This window comes from Castor canadensis, chromosome 1 (genome assembly GCF_047511655.1).
Source record: "Castor canadensis chromosome 1, mCasCan1.hap1v2, whole genome shotgun sequence".
Classification (NCBI taxonomy): domain Eukaryota; kingdom Metazoa; phylum Chordata; class Mammalia; order Rodentia; family Castoridae; genus Castor; species Castor canadensis.
Window position 1 is genome coordinate 151,441,200 of NC_133386.1, and position 15,180 is coordinate 151,456,379.

Here is a 15,180-nt window from a genome sequence, read left to right on the forward strand (position 1 = left end):
AGCATATTCAGCTGTCATGTTTTTCTTCATAAATACTCTTCGGATTGTTGCAAGACCTTGGTTAATTTGTAGAATTCTGGAATCTTTTTGCCTGTGCCCTTGATGCTTTTGCTGACAAATGGGAATGCCCACTTATACCCCTTAGCAAGATCCTCCCCCCTTGTCTTCTCCCCTTTTCAATCGAATGGATAGAATTTTCTTTGGCTGAGCTGAAGAATGTACCTTTAATTTTGCTCTTCTGTTTCTCCAAACTTACCAAGAGCCACACGGTGTTTCTTTTTTCTGACCAATATATAAATGTACCAAATCTATGTTTGCCCTTGAGCAAGACAAGAACCTTGACATACTACTTTCACTCCTCTAATTTCTCTGCCTTTTCATATTGGTATCATGTACAATTTTAATTCTAGAAAGTCTTAATCAGCTAATAATAACCTTTTTCAGTATATTTTATTGGGATGGCACGAAAAGTATATATTACCTTTGAGTGGAATTGATAGCTTTAGATGCTGAGTCATTCTAGTCAGGATAACACAAGTCACCCCAAATTCAGTGTCTTAAAGTAAGGATCATTTATTCTCACTCATGCCTCTGAGTGAGTCAGCTGTGGTTAGTTGGTTCAGTTGAACTTGGCTCCACTCCACAGGCTGGGAGTGGCTCAGCTTCATGTGTCTCTCACACTTTTTGGGCCAGAGGCATAGAACGTTCGCAAAAGTCCCTTGGACTTGTGATGGAGGGGTCACCCTAGATTTTTCCTACCTACCTCTGTTTCTGTGGTCTTTGGCTTGCTTGGTTTGGGTCAACACACAAATAGCACGTCTGCTATGTACCAAAGGCAGGAGTAAGTAAAACAGGGAGCATTACACCATGAAAACTACACTCTAAGTTTCTGCTGTTGAGATTTTTTTCAATGGATTCAGTGCATGAAACTCACACTTTTTAGGTAATGATTTCATTTTTAGGAACCTACAGAATATTTGCACAAATGGGCAAGAATGTGAGCTCATGATGTTCGTGGTAGCATGTTTGGAGGAGTGAAACACGAGGAACCATTTCAATAGGAAACGGGCTATATAAACTAAGTTATGCTCATATTATGTTTCCTGGTTACTAACATTACATAGGTATATCTATGATATACCGCTAAACAAAAAGCAAGTAAATGCAAATAGTATAAGCTTGTTACCGATCTTTATAGCTCTAAAAATCATATGTTTCTTAGCTCTGTCCACTGAAAATGTCTGAATCAATGACCACCCACTGATATCCCTAGCACCTGTATTGTGGCATCTACCAATTGTTTTCCATCAAAAAGAAAAGGGCTCCTTGAAGTCATGACTTATTCCAAATCCAAGGCAGGAAAGGGGTAGGGTGAGCTTGAACTTCTTACAACTAGAAAGAAAGGGAACTGTTAAAAACTTTGTGGTTATAGCTAAAGAAGTCAGGGCCAACCCAAGGGGCTCCTGATAACTAAAGATGGGAACATTTGAGTTTTGATGCAAGCAGTAACTTCAATGGGAAGAATAATGGCGGAGGGGAATGTGATCAAAGTGTCCTACGTGCATGTATGGAAATGTCATGATGGAACTCCTTACTATGCACAATTTAATATACACCAATAAAAATGTAGAGATTCAAAATCGTACTACAAAATAAGTTGTTAATTACCCTTGGAGGTTGCTAGGATACCAAGTTGTTTTTCTAGAAATCATCAATGAAAAGAACACTTATTCTGTCTTTCTTATGCACACTGTGTTTCTAAGTCAAAAACAGCTGAGGAGGGAAAGTTCTTTTCAAAAGAATTTCAGTTAGCAAATGAAGAGGGGAATGATTGACTTTGAAGGTTGCTTTTATGTAAATCCTAATGAAGTAATGAACCTAATGATCACAGATGGATGTGAAAATGAGTCGTTCTCAGGAAACATGGAGCCGACAACACTGAACCCCATGGATTCTCCTGGTATGACAGAACAGGAAGTACTCAGCCCAAATACTCCACTCAACGTAAGTGACTTTGTATCTAATCAAGAGTAGAGTTTTATTGAGGAAATGGCACAATAGAGGAACATGTGGAATGTCATTCTGAATATGTAATCAGCCAAATCCACATTGAAAGAAATTCTACAGGATAAAAACCGGTTTCTTAAATAAATACTTTAAAAAAAGGAAGAGAGATTTAACTATTGTAACTATTATAGATTAAAAGAGATGTAAGAGATACATCTATCAGTTATGAATTCTATTTGGATATAATTCAAACAAAACAAACAGTAACACCTAAAAAATAATGCAGTGGCTGAGAAAAGCCTCATGGTGTGTAGAAAGTTTACGATTTCACCCAAGGTCACTTTCTAATTCTATGACTTTGGTCAGAGATCTCCAGAAAGATCAGGAATAATAATAATTACCTCGCAGTGTTTTTGTGACAACTGAAACAAGTGATTTGCAAATTTCTTTTTTGGTGGTACTGGGAGTTGAACTCAGGGCCGTGGCACTTGTTAAGTAGGCACTCTACCACTTGAGTCATTCTGGCAGTCCTTTGTGCTTTAGTTAATTTTCTGACAGGGTCTCTGGTTTTTTTTGCCCAGGCCAGCCTGGACCTTGGTTTTAGTACCCCCTGGGTAGCTGGGATGGAAGGCATTCAGCATCCGATACAGGTCTGGCAAACTTTTTGCCTGGGATGGCCTCAAACTGATCTCCAACTCTCAAGTCACTGGGATTATCGATGTGAGCCACTGGGCTGGGCAGGATTTACAAATTTTAATGTCGCAAACATGTTCTTTTGAACTGGGGAAGCGAGCACCTTGGCTTGTTCATTCTCTTATTCCTATAATCACAAATGCCTGCCACATGTACCTCTTGTGTGCCACATGCATTGCAGGAGCAGAGGATATTAAGTGCAATAAGAGTCCTTCAGAGTCCCAGTAAAAAACCATAATCAGGAACCTAGTCATCACATGGTCTTGTAGTTTGGAAGACAGATGAGGAGTCTGAACCAGAGGATGGGGAAGCAGACAGACCTGAGACAGTTAGGAGCTGGCACATTTTCCGGTGGTGATTAGCCATTGGTAGAGGATGAGGGAGAAGGAAAGCCCTAGAAAGATCTCCTAGAAAGATTCTAGCATGGGTGTATGGAAAGGCATGGCAGGTGTTCTTCTTGGATGATTGGAGTGGATCATGGCAAGTGCTGGAGTTAGGAGGTGGCAATAGACTTGGAATATGTTGAGTTGAGGTGCCTGTGTGTGGGTGTTAATGATGGGGGGACAGTGGAGGTTCAGCTGCCCCAAGAAGAGTGAAAGTGTGATGATAAGTGGATAAAAGATTGAGTCTGGAGAAGAGTGGGATGTGAACAGTGGTTGGAGAAAGAGGAACCCACAAAGACTAAGGCAGAACAAAGAAGTCAGGAAGGAAGGAAAAAGTAATATTGTGCAAACCATGCTTTGGGGGGAGTGAGATTTAAGACGAGAGTTCCAGTGGACTTGGCAATTTATAAGTACAGCATTGGAGAGTGGCAGTGGTTTGGTGACAGCCAAACCCACAGTCAGCAGTGAGTGGGAGTGGAATCCATTTGAGAAGTTTGGTGTAATGGGGTGAGAGATGTGACTAATAGTAACAGTATGAAGGGCAGAGGCAGTAGGTAGGTAGGGGGAAGGGTAAGTCCAGGATGCAGGAGGAGAAACAAGCAGGGTTAGCACAGGTAGAATCCAGAAGTCCACAGGAAGGAGTTTGGATTTCATTTGCAGTACCCTGTAGATTACTGAAGAGTTCTGGGTTTTTTTTTTTTTTTTTGGTGGGGGGGGACAGTGGTGGGATTTGAACTCAGAGCATCATAATTGCTAGGCAGATGCTCTAACACTTGAGCCATGTCCCAGCCTTTTTTGCTTTAGTTACTTTTTTAGATGGTGTCTCGAGTTTTTGCCAAGAGTCAGCCTGGGACTGCACTCCTCCTACCTATGCCACCCTTGTAGTTGGGATCACAAGTGTGCTTCACCATCCCTGCTTATTTGTTGAGATAAGGTTTCACAAACTGTTTGCCCATTCTGGCCTCAAACTGTGATTCTCCCTATCTCTGCCCCCTGAGTAGCTAGGATGACAAGCATGAGCCACCCACATATGGCTATTGGCGAGTTTTAAGCAGGGAATTGATGGGGTTGGATCCCACTGGCTGCTCAGTCACTGACAGAAGAAGGAAACAACTGGGCTTAGGATTTCTGACAGTGGAGAAGCTCCATGATACCATGATACGACTCTGGGAGTGAGTTGCTGAAGGTGAAGTTCACTGCAGCTGAAAGGCTAAGGATGCATCTGGTCATGTCTGGAACTAGGGTGGAGAGAGGAAAGGGTCTGGGGGCGTGCAGGAACAGGGGGAGGTCAGTCAGTGGAATCAGGATTGTGACTCCTGGGGAGATCTGAATGGGGCAGTGACTGAGGAGGAAAGGGGCAGGTGACTACATCCCCAACCTGCTCAGTGTCCATCAGTTGCTCCCTGTTACTGCCAAAAGTCCGAGCTCCCCAACTTTGTCCTGCACAAAGCATGGGAGCAGTCTCACTTCTGCCTCTACCCTCCCCCATTCTCATGGAGCCACTGAGGTTTCCAGAATGTGCTGTGTGGTCCTCACCAGTCTCCCTTGGTACACCTGTCTCTTGGACTCAGTCCAAATATCACTCTTCTTTGAGTCCAGCCATCAGGAAGCCAGTACTTACCGAGCACATGCCATGTGTGGACTCTGAGCAGCGCCCGTGTTCCTCAGTCGCCCTCTCTGAGCCACCCAACCTCATCTTCGAGGTCTGTAGCAGATGGAGGCTGGCTTGTGTCAGAGCTCCCAGTCTTGACTCAAGAGTCACTAACCCTGAGAGCTAGGCTCCATTGGAATTTCTGGCAGCTTTCTTCCCATTTCTGTACCTTCACCTTGACCTCAGCAGCTATAAACAACAAAAGGCACTCACTTTGTGTGGTTCATGGCCTGTGAAATTTGCTCTCAGTCATGAGGATGCTATGACCGGCTTTTATTGAGGGGTGTGCTTCACATTTTGGCTTCTAAGGACCTGAGTGTGAAACCACGCGGTCTCTGGGCACCAGGCAAGTTTGACAATTCTGTGGCAGGCAGAACTGACAAAGTTGAGGTTATCTTTTTGGGGAAACATTCCTCTTGGGGTGGAGAGAACATGTGAAGTGGCATAAGCTCCCAATGAGAGGCTAATATTTAATCAGTAAATGTTTCTGAGATGAGCCGTGTGCAGGCTATAAGCTAGGCACTGGAGTACAAAGATGAATTTGGCTCCAGTCCTGGGGAACAGCAGAGCTGCCAGTCTGCCACAGCCAGTATTTCTCTTGACTTTGCTGCTTCTACTCATCCTTCCTCATTAGTTGGAGCTCTCCTTTCTCTGGAAAGCCTTCCATGAATCCCAGCAGAGAGGGCAAGTTATCTACCTGATGCCACTTTTTCCTTCTTCTTCATGAATAAGCTTTGGTGGTATTGTATATTCTGGGTGCCATTATATATAGTTGATGGATCTCATGTTCTAATTTCCCTAGAATTTAGACATGCCATTGAAATGTAAGGAGTTGGGTGAGGCTTCTGGCAAAGTACCTTTAAGAAGAGCTGACTCAGCTAAGAGATGCCTCTATTTGTTCTAACTTACTTTCTCCCTCTTCACTGATGGATCTTAGATGTAATAGCTGGAGTTCTCACAGTCACCTGGAACTGTGAGGCAATCTTGACAATGTAAAATGCTTTAAGAATGGCAGAGAAGGGACTGGCAGAATGGCTCAAGCAGTGGCATGCCTGCCTAGCAAGTGTGGCTCCCTAAGTTCAAACCCCACTACCATCTCCTGATTGATTTTTTTTCATATAGCTTATCACCACCTCCCATTTACATTGGTCTGCGTCCCCATTACATTCTAGGCCCCATGAGAAACAGCGATTCCTGTGCCCTAGAATGGGGCCTGCCACCTATGCTAAACTCTTTGAAGAGTTCCTGCACTTGTTTTTGTGCAAGCCTAGCACATCTCTCCTGTCCCTCTGTGCTCTGTTACCCTCCTCACACTTGCAACTGTCTTCCCCACCTGACTATGTGCCTCACATCAACAGGAAATGCATCTTTCTCTCTCTTTGCTGCATCATGGCAAGCTTAATGTCAGCATACAAGTGACCAAGAAAAATACAAGTGGAGAAAACTTTCCTTTGCTGAGTGGGCAGAGGATGTGGCTGGAGAGTGAGGGTGTCTGACAAGGGCTGTCTCTAGGAAAGTGGGCCACATGGAGTTGGGAGGTAAGAACTGGACTATGTCCCCCAGGAAGATGGAGGAAATACACCTTGGGAGGCCAAGCTTGTGGAAAGAGATGGAGTGAGAAGGATGGCAGAGCCCTGGCTGAGTGCCTTCCCTGTACCAGCCCCCTCTTAGAACATTGCTAACCCATGGGATTTCTGATAGTGTGAGGCTCATTGCTGACGATATTGAAGAAGGGGAGCGGGTTGGATGGCAACCATGTGTATGAATATGGTAGAGGAAACAGAGAGATGTGGAACTGAGCCAGAATTCTGTGGAAGGTGACCATCCACGGGGCTGAAATGGAAGGTTCTGCAAAAAGAGACGCCACTTCCCACATCGTGGCTTGAATGGCACCCCCAACCCCACCCCCTAAAAAAGACTGCTGAAGTGCTAACCCCCAGAACCTCAGAATGTGATTTCATTTGGAAATCAGGCCTTTGAGAAACCATCAAATTAAAATTAAGTCATTAGGTAGAGAGGACCCTCACGCAATTTGCCTGGTATCCTTACAAAAGGGAAAGTTTAGACCAGAGACAGTCACAGAGGGAGGATGACATGAAGACACACTGACATGAATTACATGTCTGCCAGTCAGCCAAGGAACACAGAGGACTGCTAGTCAACACCAGAGGCTAGGAGAGGCAGGGAGAGAGTCTGCCCTAGAGCTCATACCTTGATCTCAGACTTCCAGCCTCCAGAGTGTGACACAATACATTTCCACTGTTTTAAGCTACCCAATTTACGGTGCTTAGTGTTGGCAGCCCTAGGGAACTAATCAACTCCTGAAGAAGGTAGGCCTGACTGACAGCTGGTTATAAAGCTTAATTCAAAGGAACGGAGTTAATGAAGCTTCCCTTTTAGAGGGATGATGGGTCAGAAGCTGCTCTAGGGGCATGGTGACAGGAAGGAAGGGCCCTTATCTGCCTGAGGATATCAGGGTAGGCTTTATGGGTGGGGGGGTGTCACTGAGTAGAGCCTCATGGATGAGTAGATGTGCCCTGAACAGGTAAAGAGAGAAGGAATGCCAATCCGAGGAGACCAGGCAAAGACACGAGAGGAAATAGGTCATGGGTGTGGTCAGAGAATGACTAGTGCTTTTACACCTCTGTGTGTAAGCTGCCTTCAGGGGAACAGTAGAGAAAACAGTGCAGGGGGAGCAGCCCAGGTTACCAAGCCCTCATCTCAGGCATTACAGTTGATTGTGGGTAGCAGAATTACACGATTTCATCTGTGTTCTAGAATGCTAGCCAGTGGCTAAGTGAAGGATGGATTGGAAGGTGGGTTGTATCAGGAGACTGGCTGGTGCAGTACCCAGGTTGATTAGCTCAGTGTTCCATTGGTGCTTTGCCTACATCCTCATCTACTTTCTAATAGCTATGTGACTGCTCCCTCAAAGCCTGAGAAATGGACATTTATAACAATTATCCAGGTTTTACACTTGGGGAAACCAAAAATATTTCCAGTGTGGACAGATACATGCATCTCCTAGTGCGAGGTGGAACAGGGAGTGGCCAAGGGCATAGACTTTAGCACAGATGGTCCATTTCCTAGCTGAGTGACCTAGGACAAGAGACTCGAGTCTGACCTCCGCCTCTTGATTCACAAAGTGAGGATAAAAAACTACTCATTGGGTTTGTGTAAGCAGTAATTGAGTGTGTGAAGCAATCAAGATGGCGTCTGTGGACTAGGAGAGGGCGTTCACCTCTCCTCCAGAGGGAATTAGGAAAGGAGGGGAAATGGGACCTGGAATGTATGGAGCCCGCAAGGAAGGAGGAACAACATTCCCAACAGAGCGAACAGACAGGGCAAAAGCATGAGGAAGAGAGGATCCGTGCATTTCAGGGGAGACCGGAAATTTGAAGACAGAGCACACCTGGGAGATAGGGTAAGGGCAACTGGGTGCACGGCATAAGCATGCTAGAATGGGACCAACGTGGAAGATCTTTGTGGCGATGTCCCATCAAAAGCTGCCTGTGGCGGCCACATGTAGAGGGAAGAAGCCCTGTGCAGAAAGACCAAGAGGAGGTGAACAATGGATTGTGGCCAGAACAGTGACACTGTTTGTGAACAGGGACAGCAAGAGATGGCTGGGAGAGCAGTTCAGATTGGAAGAGACAGGATTTGATGCCTGACTGTAAGAAGTGAGGTCACGAGACTTGGAAAAGAGTCAAGGTGACAGATATTCAGGTGGAAGAAGAGTCCAGAGGATGTTTAGACTTCATGTCAGGTCCAGCCACTTGCCCTTATATGCCAAGTAAAGAGATGTGTCGTGGTGAAGTGCAGAGAAAGGAGTGTTACTATGCAGCATGGGCAGGCAGCTGCCAGAAGTGCAAAATAAGCACTTCAGTCCATCCTCAGCCATCTTGGGTACAGGCATGAGGTTTAGGTTTAAAAAGAAAAAGAATTGAGCGGGGGATAGAGGGTGAATGGCATGGATACTTAAATAGTCACAGTCACAGGTGTGGCCTGGCTGGTCTTTATTTTTTGGGAGGGTTCTAGAGAAGTTGTTATCGCTGTCATCACTTCAGGACAGCAATCTGGTTAGGACAGACATGTCATTGTTTCCTGGCAGTGGTCTGTCCTGAGAGGCTCTGCTGTTTGTTCTCTCAGGGGCTTATCTCTGTTTCTTCTTATAAACATGCTACTGATCAGTCCTGTGCTCCTTGGATTCCAAGGTGAATGCAAGGTGAATGGCTTGGAGCAAAGACAGAAACAAAAATAGAGGCAGAGATGCCAAGTTAAGTCGTTAGTGCTTTTCAGCAAAAGCTGTGTAAATGCCTGTTAAACTTGCTCAGGAAGTGTGTATAGGAAGGGATGATATCAAACCTCCCACAAAAGGGATGTGTTTGCCTCATTCACCAAAATTCCCATCCAGAATGGGCATGCGGAACTTGGTCAATATTATTTGGTTCTCAGTACATAAAGGAAAGGAGCTGAGGATGAAATAGGTTTGAGTTTTGAACTAGATAGCTCCAGGAGCCTGGATCCTGGTATTTCAAGAGAATAAATAGAAATACATGATCACTATAGTATACTTCATAAGTGAATCGACTTAATAACCCCTGGCATTTTTTTATAGCACCTTTCTCCAAAAAACTGGAATATCTGTGCATACTCCATGAATCTCCACAAGCTGTGGAGATCTGTAAAGGCAATGGAGATCATATTAATTTGTGACACACAGAAAAAATGGGATTCTGAGAAGTCAGGCGAATTCTCTTCTTGCACAGAGCAGAGAGCACTAGAGCTAAGCCACCACTTCAAGATCTTTCTTTGTGGCAGGTGGTTTGCCTGCCTCATCCTTGTCCTTATCTACATCTGATCACACAGGCACCCACCTGAGCTGGTACTACCAAGCCCTTGGTCTCAAATCCCACCTGAGCCCAGCCAGGCCTTGGTTCACACATTTCTGGGAGGATTTTTTGGTGGGGGACAAGGATGTCCATGTGGAGAAGGTATACTCAGAATCAAACAAGCCTGGGCCGAGGGCCATAATTGCTTCTTATTAGCTACAAGATGTTAGGCTGCTTATTTCATATTGCTGGGCCTCAGTTTCCCCAACCTCACAATGAAGGGAATTCTATCAGCTTCAGGGCTCTGAGATGATGTTTCATTCCTCAGGTGTTTACTGAGTACTTACTATGTGCAGGCATTGTTCTACTCTCTTGGGATACATCAGGAAGCAAAATAAAGACCTTTGCCTTTGGGCTCTTACTTCTTAAGGAAGTGAGGGTTGGAAGGGAGGGATAGCTAGATGATAAACAATGAAACAATAAGTGAATAACAATGACTCAGGAAATGACAGCAAGAATTGACAAATGGGATTGCATCAAATTAGAAAGCTTCTGCACAGCAAAGGAAAGAGTTACCGGAGTGAAGAGACAGCCTGCAAAATGGAGAAAATCTTTGCCAGCAATATATCCAACCGGGGATTAGTATCCAGAATTTAAAAGAGCTCAAAAACTTAAACACATACTTACCTGGCAGGGGAGAAACCATGATCATGAAGGTGATTTTCCCAGGGCGAGGCTTATCCATTGCACTCCGGATGTTGTGATTTCCTCAAATGCAGGAAACTCGACTGCATAATTTGTGGTAGTGGGGGACTGCGGTGGTGCTTTCCCCTAAAAAAGAAAAAAAAAATTTAAACACCAAAAGAGCAAATAATCCAATCAACAAATGAAATTGAACAGGCAGTTCTCAAAAGAAGTACAAATGGCTAATAAACACATGAAACACAATATCTTTATCCATCAGGGAAATGTACCTCAAAACGACTCTGAGATTTCATCTCACGCCAGTCAGAAAGACTATCAAGAAAACAAACAACGAATGCTGGTGAGGACGTGGGGAAAAAAACCGCTTTTACACTGTCTGCGGGAATGTAAATTAGCACGGTCCCTATGGAAACCAGGATGTAGGTGCCTCAAAAAAGTAAAAATAGAACAAAAATAGATCATATGGTACTATGATCCTGCTATACCATTCCTGGGTATATATCCAAAAAGATCAAAGTTAGCATACAATGAGATATCTGTGTACCCATGTTTATCATGCACTATTCACAATACCCGAGTTGTAGAATCAGCCTAAGTGCTTGTCAATGTACGGATAAAGGAAATATGATAGGTACACATAATAGAGTATTATTCAGCCATGAAGAAGCCACATTTCCAGAAATGTGGATAGATCTGGTAGTCATCATATTAAGCAAATAAGCCAGACTCAGAAATACAAATACCATATGTTTTCTATTGTATGTGGAGTCTAGAGTAAGAAAAAAAAAAAAAAAGACTGGAACATGGTGACTCAAGCCTGTAATTCTAGCTACTTGGGAGGCTGAGATTGGGAGGATTACTGTTTAAGGCCAGACTGGGCAAAAAAAAATTGAGAACCCTGTCTCAACCAATAGCTGGGTACGGTGGCATAATGCCTGTCATTTCAGAGACAGTGGGGAGTATAGGAGGATGGCAGTCCAGGCTGGCCTGGGCATAAAGCAAGATCCTATCTCAAAAATAACCAGAGCTAAAAGGTCTGGTGGAATGGCGCAAGTGGTAGAGTGCCTGTCTAACAAGCGTGAAGCCCTGAGTTCAAACCCCAGTACCACCAAAAAAGAAAAAAGAAAAGAAAGAGCAAAAAAGACATGAAAGTAGAAGAGAAGGGGAAGAGGACCAGGGAAGAGGGGACAAGAGAAGGTAATGGGAAGAGTGAGGAGGACAAACGACCCGCTGTGAGAAGGCTCTGGAAAGGAAAGATGAGGCCCGTCTGGCACTTGGCACACTGTCTAGCACACAGCAGGCATTCCTAGAACTGACGTTGCGGCGATCACAGCTAAAGAAAGAGTGAAGAGCCTGAGGTAGAATAGCAAGCTGTAAATTTTTATAAAAACGTGTCTATCTCTTAAACTTCAATGGGGAGTAAGCAGAAAAGTTGCCAGGGAAGGATGAGGGTAGAAGATTACAAAGTGAAAAAACTGGCACTGAAATGCTTTTAAGTGATGTGTAATCAGTTGTATCTATTCTAATGACCACCAATTAAGCTGTCTCTTGCAGGCTCGCAGAGAAAACCCACTTGCCCAAACAGGTCGACTCTGAATGGCAAATTCTAAGACCTTCCGCCTTACGTTGACTTTCATTTCTTACCATCGCTTAGGGAGCAGGTTAGAAAGCTTAGCCTGTCTTCTACCAGGCATCACCCTCAAGTGCCTGCTTAAAATATCCACACTTCTTAGCTGTATGTGACTAAAAAGTGGATGTGATGTCAACATTTCTGACTCTATTCCATTCGTGGTGCCATCCTCAGCTGGTGGGAAAGGGTTGTGATCAGAGGTGTGGGTCATTCATTTATTAATTTGGCTAAAAACATTTATGCAGTTAATAATAAAAATAGAAGTTAAAAATTGTTCAGCACGAATCAGTTAACATGTCCAGCATTTCTGTGCCAGGTATAATTTAATTTTCTTCACAACTCTTAGAAGTACACATCTTTTAGATGAGGAGGTTTAAAGAGATGAAGTAACTTCACCTGGTCAAATAGGCAGTAAAAGGTGGAGTCAGGATTTGAACCCAGTTCTCCCAGCTTCTGAGCACTCATATTTGACTACAATAGCATATGTCAAGTTCATCCGGACAGAGTAACATGTAGTACTGGCTGTGGAGGACCAAGTTACTCAGTGGGGAAGACATAAGTAAATGAATAATTATAACAATATATCAAGTGCTACCCTAGAAATTATAGCCCCAGAACAATGGGAACCCAGAACAAAAAAAGGAGGAGAGAGAAGGAAGGAAGGAGATAGAAAGAAAGGAAGGAAAGAAGGAAGGAAGGAGTTAGAAAGAAAGAAAGGAAGGAAAGAAGGGAGGGAGGGAGGGAGGGAGGAAAGAAGGAAGGGAGGAAGGAGCTGTCTATACAGATTGATTGCATTGGGGGAAATTTTTTTTCCAAAAGTGATGCTTTAATGTGGGTGTTGATGGATGGGTAGGAGTTTTTCTGGAAGCAAAGTGCTGGTCGGGAAGGGAAGAGCACATTGAGCACTTTCTCTGGCTCTAATGCCTGTGTTTTAAACACTATAGGAAACCATCTCCATCCACTCACAGTTAGTTGGATGTTCACTGAGTGTTCTCTTGTACACTCAGATCTTTTGTGGAGACAAAAAGGAAAGAAGGAGCTGACTTTAGCCAATGACAATAATCAACCCAGAGAATTCAGGTCTTGCAAATGCATTTTCCTTGTAGATTTTGGATCCAAGGATTTTGGAATGATTTGTGCATCTGAACTGTGTGCCCCAGGAGACAGAGCAGTACTTATAGGCAGGCAGGGTACACAGTGCACTGGGGACTTGGTGGCATGTCCCAGAAACTGTTCATAAAGAATGCCAAGTTTGGAGTTCCTGCAAGTACCCAGTAAAGCAGTTTGAAACAGGGCTGATGGCGAAATCTCAGATAAAGCAGTCCAGGGAAACGCAGTGGAATTCACTGCGTTCTGGACTTGTAGCTGTTTATGGTAAAAGGAAAAAGCATTGCAGTGGGGACTGTTTCAGCCTTGTCCCCAAGAGGATGCCTTAGTATGGAAAAGCTTCTGTCCTATGAGACATGGAAGCATTGTTTGCAGTGCCCTGAGTCTTACCCAGCCACAGACAGTCCTGTACAACAATCAAAATTAAAGCCCTTATGTGATGTTTGTAGCAACGGGGCTGAGACAGGGAAGCAGCATCAAGCTCAGCCCTGAGAACTTTCAAGGGTCGAGTGAGTGCTTGCTGAATTAAATAAAATGCTAAATATAAATATGGCTAATGAACTAAATCTGTGTATTCGATCTTCTCTCAGTGTGGACATTTTAGTTCCACATGTGGGTTACTTCTGATTACAAAAGAAAACCAATCAAGCATGCAAAACAAGAGGGATCACGTGTGCCATGGTCTTGCATGTGGGAGCTCCATTCCCTGGAGAAATGTTAGGTCCCAGAGCAGATAGCAGGATTGGAGCAGGGGAGGGTCACCAGGTGAGGCAGGGGAAGGGGAGAGCAATGAGGTATGAGAGAGGTTTCTGTGCCACAGGACCACTCCAGCTGTTCTGGAGAGGGTGGAGAGTCGGGAGAAGTAGTGAATGGGAGGAGAGTGAGCTGGAGATTGCAGGGCAGATGACAGGGATGCTGGTCACATGGAAGGACTGGAGGTTGGACAGGGAGGACTCACAGGGCTGGAGGGAAAGGGAGAAATCTCATTTACTCCTGGGATTTTCACTGGAGGATCTGGTGGAAGGTGGTGTACTGTTGTGGGGAAGATGAGAATTTATGGAGGAGACAGAGAGGTTTGGGATCTTGGAGGTGTTTGGTTGCTTGAGTGACACTCAAATGGAGATTAAGGGCATTGACTGGAGGAGTATGAAGCCTGATGGGAATGGAATGGTTTAGAAGTACAAATTCCAAAGTGATTGTGTGTGTGTGTGTGTGTGTGTGCGAGAGAAAGAGAGAGAGAGAGAGAGAGAGAGAGAGAGAGAGAGAGAGAGAAAGCAAAAACAGATCATAGTGTTCTACTATACATCAACCTGTTCTTTTGTTCTAAAATACTCCATAGACCTATTGCTCTGATAACATGTATGGGATGCCCTTATATTTTTAATGACTCTATGACATTTCATTGGATATACCATTATTTTTAAAATTTAAATTTATAAAAATGTGGAAAGCACCCTACGTGTAACAAATATCCATTCACCTATCACTTAGATGTTAACATTTTGGCATGTTAGTCCCAGATTTCTTTATTCTGAATTTAAGGACTTCACGTAGGCCAGGTGAGGTGGCTCACACTGTAATCCTAACTACTTGGGAAGCAGGACATGGAAGTTTAAGGCCAGCCCAGGCAAAAAGTTCTCAAGACTGCATCTCAACCAATAAAAACTGAATGTAGTGGTGCACACCTGTCACTCCAGCTACTTGGGAAGCATAAGTGGGAGGATCGCAGTCCAGGCCAGCCTGGGCATAAATTCAAGATCCTACTTGAAAGATACCTAACGCCAAAAGGGCTGTGGGCGTGGCTTGAGAGGTACAGCACCTGCCTAGCAAGCTCAAGGCCCTGAATTTAAACCCTAGTACCTCTCCCCGCTCTTCTTCCTCCCAAAAAAGAGTAGTCAGGTACAAGTCAGGCCCTGCTCCCCTCCTTTCTCCTCCCTTCTTTCCTCCTTTCAGCCTTCTCCAGAGCTAACTAACAATCCTGGAGTTGGTGCACTCGGCTTCTGGGTACGCTCTTGTGCTTTCCAACATGTGTTTATTTTTTTTTTAAATAATTAAAAAATTTTTTTTCTTTTCCTTTTATTCATATGTGCATACAATGTTAAAAATTGTTTACATTTAAAAATTTACATACATTACTTCTTATTGTTACATATCCTTTTGTAACTAGCTCTT

At 44.1% G+C, this 15,180-nt stretch overlaps 1 pseudogene; it reads left to right on the top strand.

Moving 5' to 3' along the window:
* The first annotated feature begins 10,245 nt into the window (after window positions 1-10,245).
* LOC141415764 (U1 spliceosomal RNA) lies at window positions 10,246-10,400 on the top strand (annotated as a pseudogene).
* Window positions 10,401-15,180: the final 4,780 nt, after the last annotated feature.